The sequence below is a fragment of the Accipiter gentilis genome, chromosome 14 (genome assembly GCF_929443795.1).
Source record: "Accipiter gentilis chromosome 14, bAccGen1.1, whole genome shotgun sequence".
In the NCBI taxonomy this organism is placed as follows: Eukaryota; Metazoa; Chordata; class Aves; order Accipitriformes; family Accipitridae; genus Astur; species Astur gentilis.
This window is the reverse complement of record NC_064893.1, coordinates 19,224,297-19,237,759: the sequence shown is the minus strand read 5'-3', so window position 1 is coordinate 19,237,759 and position 13,463 is coordinate 19,224,297.

The window sequence follows — 13,463 nt, the reverse complement described above, 5'->3', positions numbered from 1 at the left end:
ATTCTGGCAGTCTGGCACAAATCTGAACCACAGGTTTCCTTCACTGTTGCAGAAGGCAGTGGAGGAAGAATGTCCTCCTCCAGGCTCCGTTTCTTCATCACACTGGAAAAAGCACTGCAAATACATTCCTCCATATTGTCTTGTGCTTTATTTAGTTTAAATTTCTAAAGGGTTGGACCTGCCACTATTTCCCTGGAGGGATTATTCCAGTATCTGATAAATCTCACTCTGGGAAATGCTTCCTGCTACTCACCTTACATTTTCCGTTTCTTAATTTCGTCTCATTATTCTCAGCTCTAACCCATTGGCTGGTAGCCATCCCTTTCCTCCCTGCTGACAGAGCCTCTGGTTGGATTTGCAGGAATCTTGGCATTTACCAACCAGGTCATTCCCACCAAAGCCAATGGTTTCCATGGTGCACAGTCTAATTACAAGTGCTCCTGGCTTGGAGAGACCTTCTTGGTCATCCTGTCCCCTTGGAGGGACTGTGCTGCCGTCTTGTTCACCTGGTGTCTCCAGAAATTGGTTAACCCCACCCTGGGGACTACAGGTTACTGATCCGGTTCCCAGCCCTGGAGCGCCCATTGGAGTCAGTGGAAAAGCTCACATCAGGGGTGGGATGAAGCTGTAATCCCACAACTGTGCTAATGTTTGGATCAGGAGCACTCAGTGCTTAAATGTCTCTTGCAGGTGGCTGAGAGTGTGTTTTGCTAAAGCAAACTGCAATTACATTTAGTATCTTCAATTTAGCTTGACATGTTGCCTCTAGAAAGGAGAGGTGTCTTGTATAAAGGGCTCTGCAGCACAGACAGTATCTTTGACCCTCCCCTCTCTCCTCTTGCAGCCCCCCCCCAAGCCCTTTCCCAGGCTGCATGGCCAGGTGAGCAGAGATGATGGCAGCAGGAAGGAGCTGCTAATGCACAGCTATTTCTGTCACAGCAAAGAGCATTGTACAGCACTGACTGAGGAAATGAAACCAGAGCCTGTGTGGAGACCAGAGCAAACCCAGGAGAAAAGGCCAGTAAGAACCAGCTACTTCACTACAGAAACCAGAGGAAGCAGCTCACCAGAGCACAGTGATAGATAAAGGCAAGTACCAGCATGCTACAGCTCCGCACTGGTCAGCAAATCTGGGGCAGCGGGGTGAGGGGTTTTTCCCGAAGATGAGAGCCCAGCTAGCAGTAATGGAGATGGATTTTCTTTTCACTGTCTTTATAGAGTAAAGGTATAATTAACATATTCTCTGTATTGTCCATGTGCCATGCAAAAGTGAAGATCTCCTCCTTCTGTGTCTTCCTAGGGAAGAGCAGCAGATTGGAGACAAAGTGAAGAACTAGATCTGTCTTTGGCTGCTTTCTCCAGGAAGGTATTTTTGGTTCGGAAATGTTAGATGATCTGATAACTCCTTGTAAATGTAACAGTCAAGTCCCCCGTGCAGTCCCACACGCTGACACTCATGGTGGCCTTTTTTCCACCACCTTCCCCCGTCCCTTTCTTGTTACAGATCTCTAACTTTCACAGTATATGAGGCCATGAAGTTTCTCATTAGCTCACTGTTAAACTGGACTTTGTGAACAGCCATGCCATAAGGAAAGATCTCCTTGGGCTCCTGGAGAGGAGCAGACTCCCTAATGAGTCAGCTAATAGTCTCCTAATACAACCTCATCATGTCGATCCAGGTTACTTGCAGGAGTATTTCTGTTGCCAAAGTTTTCTATGAAACTCTTTCAAACCACTCATAGATTAGGTTAGTTTTTGACCACACTCCTATCCAATGGTCCTTTTACACCGCATCCACCACATATGGGATGCTGGTGTGCAGCAGATCCTCTACCAGCCATTAAAACATTCTCACTGGAAGCCAAAGAGAAAACAGGGGTGTGTGAATAAGTGCCTTAAGACACATATCCAAGGTGCTTCAGGATTTCAAGAAGGGTGTGGGTCTCCCATAGGTCCCATTGCATCCATGAGGAAGCCTCAGCTACACCATGTCATTTCTGTGATGCAAACATATCCATGTTTAGACACCCAGCCTCTCCCTAGGTTTCTGGAGCCCCAGAACTAATCAGGAGCTGTAGTGCTGTGTGTTTGTGTAGACCTCAAAGATAGAGCAGCTCTGAGTTTTTACGGAAAATGTAAACAATGAGGATGCTGATATCTGGAAAGACTGATGGTTGGCAGCAGGAGTTTTCTGGACTGCTTAGTGTGAAACATATTTTCAAGTCCACAGCGAATGTTGAACATGAGGAAGAACAAAGCACCCACAGGAAAAGAGGCAAACACAGCACTTGGAGAGCATCTCCACAGCAGGGTGGCATCAGGGCATGGCTGACTCCATCTCACACAACTCCTGCTATTCTGGAGAACATTGTGCAAGGGGAGACAACTGCAGTGACAGTTGTCCAACAGCAGGCATGGGCTGGGCTTTCCCACAACTTAGGGATGAAAGCGCTTGCCTGTTGGTGTCCATGGAAGGTGAGCTCACACATGTGCTCAGGTACTCACTAGTGTGAGAGCCCTGAGATGGCGCTGTGTCCAACTAGTTTTGAAGGCTGCACATTTTGAACCTGCTCCTCTTCTTAAGACCTGGTGGCACAGCTGCTGCTTGAAAGCACCACATCTCACTGAAGTTTCCAGAGTTCCTGCTGGCAGAGCACTCTTCCATCTCATCCCTAGTCTTTTATATCACTCTGCTCAGCCAGGCTCAAAGGCACTTCAATGTGAAGGGTCCATGTGTCCCACCTGGCTCTGACTGGGGGCTGCAGCAAAGCAGCTTGGTGGGAAAAATCAGTGTGGGTTTGGATGGCCTGGGTGACTGGTTGGAAAGGATGTATGGGACTAGGGAGGGAGAAGGAGGAATGCCACTGTCCTTGGACTGTCATCACTCTGTCATAGTGGGCTGATATGTTTAAATATACGCTGACAGGCTCCAAAGCTGTAGCAGGGGTATGCCCAGAGGAATTCACCAAAGTCAGCATCTAAATAAGGAAATACTGGACTTGGAAAGCTGGTCCATAGTGTGTGTGTGGAAGCAACGTCAGCAGAAGAAGGTCCCTTCCCCCTCCCTTCATTGCATTAACGTTTGCTTTCATTTTACTACTGAACAAATGAAGACAACAGCTGTGTTATTTAACAGTGTGCATTTTACTAGCAACAAAGAATGGTCCTTTAAAACATGGAAAATGCTGTGTGCCCTTCCAGTGAAAAGTGGAATTGCAGGTTTGGACAGAATGACCTGAACAATAAAAGTGCAGCTGGAGCATTAAAAACATCGTTGGTGGCAAGGATGGTTGGGTTTGGCTTGACTAATCGGAATGATGATCAAAAGGACAATTGTGCTGCTTTAGGAGCACAGCCATTTGCCACACATTACTACAATGGCAAAACTTAAGGATTGGTGGATATTCAAAGAAGTGATCCAAAGTAAAAAAACATGTCTCTATTGCTACTATTTTTCTAAAGGTCATTCAGATACCATAACAGTTGCTTCGCAATGAAAGCCTTGGATGCAATAAATGAGCATAGGTTATCATGCCTGTGCTGAGTGAAGGAGACGAAGGCAGCTCTTGGGGCCAAATTTGAGCTGACCTGGAAACAGCCACGGGTACCAGAAGCAGTGAAACCACAGCAGCGCACAACTCTGCACGTGCTCAGTCAAAATATTTCCCCTGCTTTCAGCTTACTGCTTGCGTTTACCTCTTTGAGATGCCTTGACCCCAAAATTGTAGTGTAGGCTAGCATTGAGTCTGGGGAAAAGAGTGAGCTTGAATATTCATGCTGTGGTTGCAAGAAAAGTTGTGCAGAGAATAACTCTCTGACATGAATGACACAACACATCCAACATCTTGTCTGAAGCACTCAGAAATGAAGCTTGAGCGTGCAAGGCATTTTGAAACCTAAATGGGAATGTTTGTGTAAGCTCAGGTGACAGTCAAAGGAGATATGATGCATCTTTGGGGTTAGTTTGATGAAAATGGGCACTTGAAAAGAAATGTGATGGTTGGTTAGCCAAAGGCGAGCGGTAATGTGTGCTAAAAAAGCTATTGTATTGATTGAAATGCATCTAGAAAACATCAGTCTGATGTAAAACATGAGTAATCAGCAGAAGCTAAAGGCTATTTCATAGAGCTCATGAACATGTGTTTTTGAACACCCTTCATTAATAAATCAATGAAATGTTTATGTTGGCAGAGGGTTCAAAACAGCCTTTGGTGAGCTGCTGGGGGAGACGGCTGTATCTCAGGCTGCTGGAGGTGGTGGCTGTACCTCTGAAGGGGTGATGAGTGCCAGGGTGCTCAGGGACACCAAGGTCTCCACTGGCAAGTGACCAGCAGTCACAGAGGATAGCGGTCCTGGAATCTGTCATGGACAAGATGCCACAGAGCACTAATTGCAGATTGAGGGATTTCCCTGCAGTGCCCGGGCTCACTCAGGACCAGCAGCCAGTTCCTGCTGTGCTGTCAGACCCTAGAATGGGAAATTCCTGCACCCCATCAGTGCAAAGGAAGCTTGATTTCAAAGAGTAAATCCATCACTCTCATCCAGTATCCACTGCAAAGGAGATCTCCAGTGGCCTCTTACAGAGGTCTCCAATCCTGGCAGCTCACAGACAGTCAGAGAGATGCTGTGGGTCGTGTGAGACAGAAATTTAGGAGATACATGCGGAACTTGCATGCCTGTCCTGCCAGAGCGACCTGTGATGTGGCCCTTAAAAGAGAGTATGTTTTCTGATTGAACTTTCACTGCCTCCAGTTGGTGCCTCCATCCACTGGCCCCTCAACACTTCTGCTGCTGATTACCTGATGGACTCAGACTGTTTCTGTCTGCGGAACCTTCTGTACATCCTGGGGACCAAGTGGGCTCCCTGAGTCCTGAAGGACAGGCAGGACCCCTTCCTCTCTGCCACGCTGAGACTGCACAAAACCCTTGGGAGGTTTCACTACAGAACTGACAAGCTGGGTCTGTCCCAAGTTGTGTGGGGTAAAGACCCCCTGCCCTGGTGCAGACCCCATGTGAATTTTTTTTGCATAGGAAGCATTCCTACTGCAGCTGTTCTGCATCCTTCATAGCCTTGGAGCTTAACTTTTGCTCTCCCCCAGCCCAATGAGGTGCCCTCAGCGCTGGCCTTGTAGTCTGGTTTTCCCCCACAGTCACTTTCTTACTAAGTAATTTGTATAAAATCCAGCATCTCTGTCTAGAGCTGGTTTTAGAGGGAGAGGCCACAAGTGAGTGATGGGACCAACTTCTTCCCCAGGGCATGTGGTACCAATTCAGGGATCCTTGCCTTTGTGAGCTGGAAGCAGGCCCAGCCAAGGTCAGAAATAAAGGTGTTTTCTGGCTGCCCTCCCCTCCACAGCACCCACCGCTTGCAGAGCAAGGCACCTTTTAAGCACTTTTCCATGCTGCTGAAGAGCGCTCCTGTCCTGGCAGCAATTTTAGCTACTGCATCCTTCCACTCCTGGCATTTTCAGCCTGTAAATGTGTGTTAAAATATGCACTGGTGTGAACTGCAGGCCCCTGTTCCTACACCTGCCTGCCTGCATCTCCTGGATGCTCCACTCCAAGGGGGAGCAAGGCTGGGAGCAGGCTGTGCTGGTGGTTCAAGAGAGGTTTTAGTGCAACAATGAGGTAAATGGCTTTGGGATCTCGGGAAATATTGCTTTCTCCATGCCATTAGGTCATGTAGCATGAGCTGCGCTGAAGCCTTCCCCCTCCTGATCATAATGCAGGCTGATGGCCCTGTCATGGCGAGAGGCTGTGACGCCGGCCGACTCTGACTTGGCCCTGGGGTGTAACCGTGCAGTGGGTGTGTGCTGTGGCAGGGGTGTCACTGCATCATGACAGTGATGCCGTAGGATGCGAGGTCTTTGTGGCAAAGACGACGATGGGCTGTGACGCCTGCTTCACAGGGACTGGCAGCAGTGACTGCAGAGCTCTGCAACATGATGCTGATGCGGGAGGAGCGTGATGGCACTGCAGTGCCAAGTGGTGTCCGTCATCTGTGGTGGGTGAAGAAATGGATGTAACAGGTGTATTGGGTTGTGAGGACCAATCTTCTTCACCAGTGACCTCCTTGTGTGACCATGGGCATTGCTCCAGTGGTCAGCAAATGGTGGGGCCATAGGACCTCATCCATGCTGATCTTGCTTGAAGCAGCTTGAGCCAGCCACTAACACCAGCTCTCCAGCACAGGGTATAGGATGCATGCTCTGAAGAGCTCTTAATGGCTGTGATAAACCTGAGTCTGTAGTCTAAAGTGTGACTTTCCTAAAGAAATTAACGTATACATTAAAATTCACTTTGGTGCTCATGGCTTCATGTCTCTATGGCGAGCAAACCACGCACTAGGGACTCGTGTCTGAGTAGCACATCGTAGCATGTCTCTTTCTCCATCTGCAAGCTTGGTTGGTCTTGGCTCAGCACCACAGCCCACCTTGATTTCCTTGGGAGGGGGCTTCCCTCAAGAAGAAATGTCCATGTCCCCATTCATAGCAAAGATCCACCACCACCACCCCACATGCAGTAAAGGTAAAGCTGAACCACGTGCGTGTACCAAGTTCTCTGGCTGAAAACAAATTTGTCCTCAACACCCCATGGCTCCTGGTCAGCTTGTGGATCATGCAGTCCTTGCCCAAGAGGGAACTGGGGGCCGATGGAAGCCCTGGGAGCGAGGTCCTCCCCATGTGCAAAACTTGGTTTTTCTGACCTTTCACATATGGAAAAGTTCGTGAAGGTGTTTTTTTGTAAAGAGTTGCAGTCCAGTTGCACACATAATGCCCCTTGCAGAGACCACCAAAAGCAAGATACTAAAAAATGAAGTAACCTGACTGTTCTTGGCCCTCTCCCTCCTTCTACCTACCACCAATTTGTACAGTAAAATAGAGGGTTTACTTCAAGAACTATGCATTTTTAATAGATTATATTTACATAATTTTTCTGTTTAATAAGATGGGTTTTAAATGCATTAACTGCAGCATAGTTCTTTCAGACCTTTGGAGAAAAGAAACTACAATAAAGATTCTTGTCTCCTAATGTTCTGGGTTTCAGGCAAAAATTATACTCTAAGATAGGAATGCTTAAAAAAACTATAGTTCCACTGAACAAGAAAATCCAGTTAGAAAAAACTGTATTGGAAAACATCTATTTGCCCACAAAATAATGTAAAAATAATGAGTCCATATTCCTCTTTGATGTGTGTGGCACATGCTCCTTTAAGGAGAAATTCTGTATTTCAGAGATAGTGTGCATATCGTGGAATGAAACGGTTGTTATGGCAACAAGTCTCAAAAGCAAGTACTTAACTGAGAAATGTGTTCCACATAGCCATAGAAAAATGAAAACATGAAAACAGAGACAGGAAGAATGGACAAACAGAAGCAGTATGAGATCGCAAAGCCATTTCTGATTTTCAAGCACACAGAGAAGCAGCACTGAACTAGCTTTTGGGATTGGGGGGGGGGATGGTGGTGGTGGTGTTTTGGGTTTTTTTTTATTAATTTAAAGCCAAAGTTTAAAGCTGCATCTGTTCCTGGAAGGTTTAATATATCTTTTATTTGATGTTGGCAATCTAATAATTAAAAAGTACCATATCATATTAGTCTGTCCTTATTGTTGTGGACCAAAGGATGGGATGCAGTCAGGCTGGTGTTTATTGCTGCTGCATTCAAACAGCACACCCAGCCCAGGGCACAGGGAGCCGGCACCCCAGGGCAGCTGCATCTCCAGAATCCCTGGGATGGCCGGATCCAGCCTCCTATGGCTCAGAGCCCAGGGGTCTGGGATCCCTGCTTGACAGGTCACTGGAGGGTGGTGTAACCATCTGCCACCTCCATGTGGGCTTGTTGCTAGGCTGAACCCCAGACCCCTGTGTCGAGCCTGGTCCGTGCAGCCCCTGGCCACTCTAAAGCACCATGCAAGAGAGACAGAGAAGCCCAAAGCATTGACTGCCCTTGGCATTGCTGGTGTCTTCTCCCATCACATTCACATAGTCTGGTGACCAGACCATTTCCTGTGCTACGAAGAAAACCCCTCTGGTCTGTCTCTACCTGGGAAAAATGTCATTCCTGAGCCCAAATATAGTCATGGGTTTAGCCCAGGACAAACAAGCGAGGCAGAAGTTGTTGTGGCCAGACCCTGTTTTATTTTGGTATCCATTTCAATATTTCCAGTATGGAGATCTGGACTTCCTCAGCACTGACAATATCTTCTAACTTCATAATATCCCCCATTTCATAAGGACACACCTAACTTTTGCATGAAGACCTCAAGGCTGGTCCCTGAGCAGCACCGTGCAGCACTGCTCTCTAGGCTGATAACTTTGTTCTGTACAGCCTTCCCTTCAACTGGATCCACATCCATCTTGTAACTCTTGTAACTCCTTCAGTAGAGATTCTTCCCAGAATCTCTATTGAAAGACTAATTTCCCATCAGGCTCTGTATGCAATATTTTGTTTGAACCTAGATAGATTAGCTCCTCTGCTCCTCTCTGTTTTCCTATTAAAATGATATTAAATTAGTCTAATGTGATCTACTTTTGATAAAATCTTCCCGATTTTTTTCCTCTCATTTTTTATTTGCCTCCATGTCCTTGGAGGTCCATGTCTCAGTAAAAGTTTCCAGGACGGATGGAAGGGCCGGAAACCAGAAAGTTAAGCAGCACAGAAAAACAAATTATTAAAAATCTCTCTAGTATTTGAGGTAACCCGAAATGATCTTCCTGATTTCTTTAACTACCCTGTTACATACTCCTACCAAAGCACCTATAGAAATGATAGAGCCATAGGAACTGACTTAGTTGCAAAGTGAAACATGTTGGTGCGTTAGACTAAAGGTTTTTACTTTGCAGTTGAGGTGGACTAAATGCACAAGCAGTAACCAGGTGCACTGCTGCAGCTCAGCTGTTATCCCTGTATGTCCATAGCCACCCTTACCTTACCTGCATGACTGCCTCTTCCTGGAAAAAGATTATCTGTGCTGGAAGCCTGACCTTCTGCAGGAAAACCTGATTTTGTGGTCTGGGGGACTTTGCCCAGCCTTGTTCTTCCTTTGCCCAGCCTCCGCTGGATTTGGGTAGGTTCTAGGATGTGATCTGGCTTGAGCAGTGCTGGCTGTGGCCGGTTGCTGGTGCACACCCTGCCATGACTTACCACACTGAAGCACCCAGGGAGGACAAAGGGTCATCGCTGGTGGGTAGCATCTTCTGTTTAGTGATGCCCGGTGTATCCACAGCTGGTGGGACCCCACAAGACCCATCTCTGTGAGGAAGACCAGCAAAAAGCCTAGGACAAGTGGGGATGGCATCACCTGGCTTCACCACTCCTACCTCCCACTGACCTCCTCAGACCAAATTTCTGAAGGTGTTGGCAATCCTCAGGTTCACATCTGGGGCAGGGCACATCTCACCCAAGGTCTCTCACACTGAAGTTTTCCTCTGAGCTATGTGTTCCTCTCCCTCTGCGACCGGTGGGGAGAGGAGGCATCTCCAGAGCACAGGCATCCTAAGATGGTGTCTAAACTGGGAGGCTGACACCCCTTCAGAGCACCCATTCCTCTCCATTGACTTTTCTGGAGCTCATTACTAACCTCAAACTTCATTTAGGAGATAGATGTAGACTGGCTGCATGAGGATTTATCCTGTGTTGTGTGTGAGGAGTGAAGGGAAGGATTTCTCAATCTAACCCAGGTCTACCGAATCCTCCTTTGCAAATAAGTCACTTACATGTCCCAAAGGCAAAGCAAGAATTTGTAAATGAAAACTTTTTCAAATAAATCTTTTGTAGGATTTACAAACCTTCTGATCGGATTTGTAACTCCAGACACAGATTTCTATACTTGCTGCAAGATTTGATGGATTTAAAAATCCATCTCTTGACTTGTGAAACAATCCAATGTTTTAGAAACCAGGTAGCTAAACCTAAGACTAAAAGCACACAGCACTTGGGCCTGAAGGTTTAGTGACAGGATTTATACATTAGAACAGGGAGATAATGTAACTCAGGTGTATTAAATCCTGATTTATTAACAAACTCAGAAGTAATAGCTTTACAAATAACTCCCAAGACATTTAAAAGAGCTTAACCCTTACAGTACTAGCATTTGTCAGACTGCCACCTCAGTGAATGCCAAGCAATATGTTTAAATATACTGGGTAAAATTCAACTGCACTGCAGACAAGCCCTGCAGCCCCTCTCCCTGGTGTTTTCCTCTTCCGTGCGAGCTGGGAGCAGTTCCTGAGGGTCTGTGAAGGGGCTTCCCCAGGTGCTGCAGACACCCCTGCCATGTTTCTGGGGTGCTTTTTGGCCCCATTGTGCTCAGGCACTCATCATGGCTACATGTCTCTGCCTGCTTGGTGGGACAGGGCCCTGCTGCATCCCTCTCCCGACACGTCCCAGTGCCACTGCAGTCTCTCTGCCCTTAGGGTGGTGATGGTTGGGCTTAGGGACCTCTGCTGAGGAGGGCACTTTGGTGGGCTGAGACAGGCAGGGAGAGGGCTGGGAACATGTGGGGACCAGGACAAGCTGTCTGCATTATTGAGGTCTCTGTGAAAAAAGACTTTCTGGGGATCATCTCCCTGCATCATGTCTTTCTCCTCTCCAGCAGTCTCAGTTTTTTTCCAGTTACCTCCTACCTAGGCTATGTGACTTTGAGCTCCTCAGGAGGTGGAGATGGGGGACCTCCACTTTGTGATGATGAGGCACGATTTCGTCCAGATGTTCAAGCGGTCTATGTGCTCTCGTATCTTTAAATCTCTTGGGTTCGGCAATAACCAGAAGCTGATTTGTTCCTGATCACAATCAATTCTGCAGTAATTTTGCCTTTGACAAACCTGTTCAAAGGTAAATGTTTCCACTGCAGAACCAAGTCTTCTCCATTCATGTTTATGCCAAATGCACCAGCATAACAAAATGGCATTTCCAGAGCAGCTGTAATTTTTAGATAGAAAAACCATAATTACCTGAAGGAGTCTGACAGGACTGCTAATTCCCCTTTCCTCTTTCCTCTGGTGCCCTATTAGCTTTTGTTTAGCATAATTAAGTTTTCACGGCAGTGGCATGCCCCAGCGAGCAGCATGTTTCGGGATTGCCCTGGGCACTTGACAAGCTCCACGGGTATCCAAACCCTCGTACAGGAAGAGAAGCCAAGGGTGTTTTTAGCTGGCGAAAGAATTCGATGCTGTTTGTGTCCAAACTTGCTTGGAAACAAAATGACCATTCACAACAACTTGTTCCGTTAATGGTATAAAGTGCACTAGAAAATGATTGTGAAAATAATAGCTACTTCTTAATGAGAAAGCCAAGAGCAGCAGGCAAAGGCCGGAGCACCACGTGCAGGGGGAACTGGAATGGAAAAGGCACTTGACATCTCTTGCGAGTTCAGCTTGCACGAGCAATTAAACATTTTTAAAACTTAACTCTTACTCCCTTTGGTGAGCTTTTCTCTCTTCTTTCTATTTGGCTCTTCTACAAATGGCTGCTCATTATTTTCGGAATGTTTTTCTATCCTACTTTGATCAGGACTGATTATATGTAGCATGGGAGCACCCAGAAACCAGCCACTGAGTAAATGTGGATGAAGCCTTCCCCCCTGCTAAGGTGTATGTGCTACTGCTCTGCCTGCAGTCACTGCAGCATCTATGAGAATCTCTCCTTGACTTCTCTATGTTTTTAGAAATACATTTAAGAATTGAAGTACGATAGAGATGAAGTATCTGCTGCACTTCCCTTTATGAGTTTAGCTTTTGCATTGTTCACTTTAGACACTGAAAGTCATCAGGAAAGGTTTTCAGTTTCTCTCCCGAGTTGACTCAGGTTTGTGGTGGACCAAAGCCCTGATTCAATAAAGCATTCAGTCACCTGCTGAACTTTAACCACATCCTTAAGCTCAACTTTATGCAGAAAAGCTCTTAAGCGTGAGATAAAATCCCACGAGTTTTCAATGATTTGGAAAATCTCGAGTGAGAGGGTGGGCTGCTCCTTTGTCCTGCCAAAATGCTCAGCAAAGCTCTCACTGAAGGCAGAACTGGGGTCACTGTCTCTTTGTGAGCACATTTTTTGTGGTGCTGGGCCAGGATGCAGTTCCCAAGGGTGCTGTGGTGGCTGATGCCTCACAGTGGGAGAGCAAAGAGTCTGCCCCTCCATCCACCCATCCATGCACCCATGCATCCATCCTGGGCCACTCTGTGTTGAATCCTGCCCTACACAGGCTTCAACACCATGGTTGCATGGGGCAAGAAGAAGGGCAGTTCTTCTAAACATGGCAGCAGGTAGGGAGGAAGAAGAGGTGGTGACAGCACTTATCGATTTAACCTGGAGCAGCCAAAGAGCCCTTGGGTCACCCATGCGTACCCGGCTCCATCTGGACCATCTCCCAGCAGAAAGAGTGGAAACACTTGGACGGACTCAGCGGCTCTGCTGGATGTTGCCTCCGCTTCCATCATCCTTCTCATTATTTAGGTGACCAGAAGAAGGGAAAGGGTTAAAAACAGAGTAATTAATATAAGAAGACTGTTCATTACTGTAAGACGTCTGTGTATCATTAAATTTCATTTGAGCTTTAATTAGCCAATTTTTTTTTCATATAAAAGTCTTTGTTGTGTCAATTAGTTGATTGACTATCATCTGGTTTCTGGGTTAGTGAAACCTGATCCGTTGTGAATGAATTTGTTTATCAGGGAAAAGGGACCAGGGGATGGAAAAAAAATTCAATTAAATGTCAATGTGTGGAGTGACAAGCAGCATTCAATAGGGCTTTTAGTTTAATTGCTTGTATTTCATTAAGAGATGTATTTATCAAGAGAATTCTTCATTTTCAAAAGATCTTGGATGTCTTCTTGTTCGCTTCTGGCTTTTAGGTACTCTTGTAGTATTCAAAAAACATAGAGAACTATTTTTTTAATTAGAAAAAGCACTTTATTGTGATATGTCCCGAGACTGTTACATCACTGACATGCAGTGACAGCCTTTCAATGACATCCACATGCAAATTGCAGGGGACAGTGTGTACCCCTACATCATTTGAAAGGCTATCACCAAAGATCTGCCGCTTCCTCTGCTGTTCTGTGGTCTGTAGCCATGCTGAAAATAGTGTGTTAGTCCTGAAAGTTTGTGTGAGGAGGAAACCATTCAGCTCCCAGCCCTGGGAACATTTTGGAAGGTCTGTTTTAAATCTTTTAAAGGCTGTAAATCCCTTTGGGAGGAATGGTTTTCATTTGTGTTTTATCTGGATTCCAGCTCATCACTTGTGGTTGACAAATAAAAATGAAATAGCCTTTGGTAGGGGGCTGGCAGGCACCCTCATAATACAGCATGTTTGGCCTGAGCTGGTGTAGTTATACAGGGGCATTGCCTGGAGTATATACAGTCACACTGGAATAATGTGCTGAGAGCACTGAAGTTTATTTTGATAACTTTCTGTTTATTTCTAATCCAGCCTAAAAACTGTGAGTAGATAAGCATGCAGCTGGG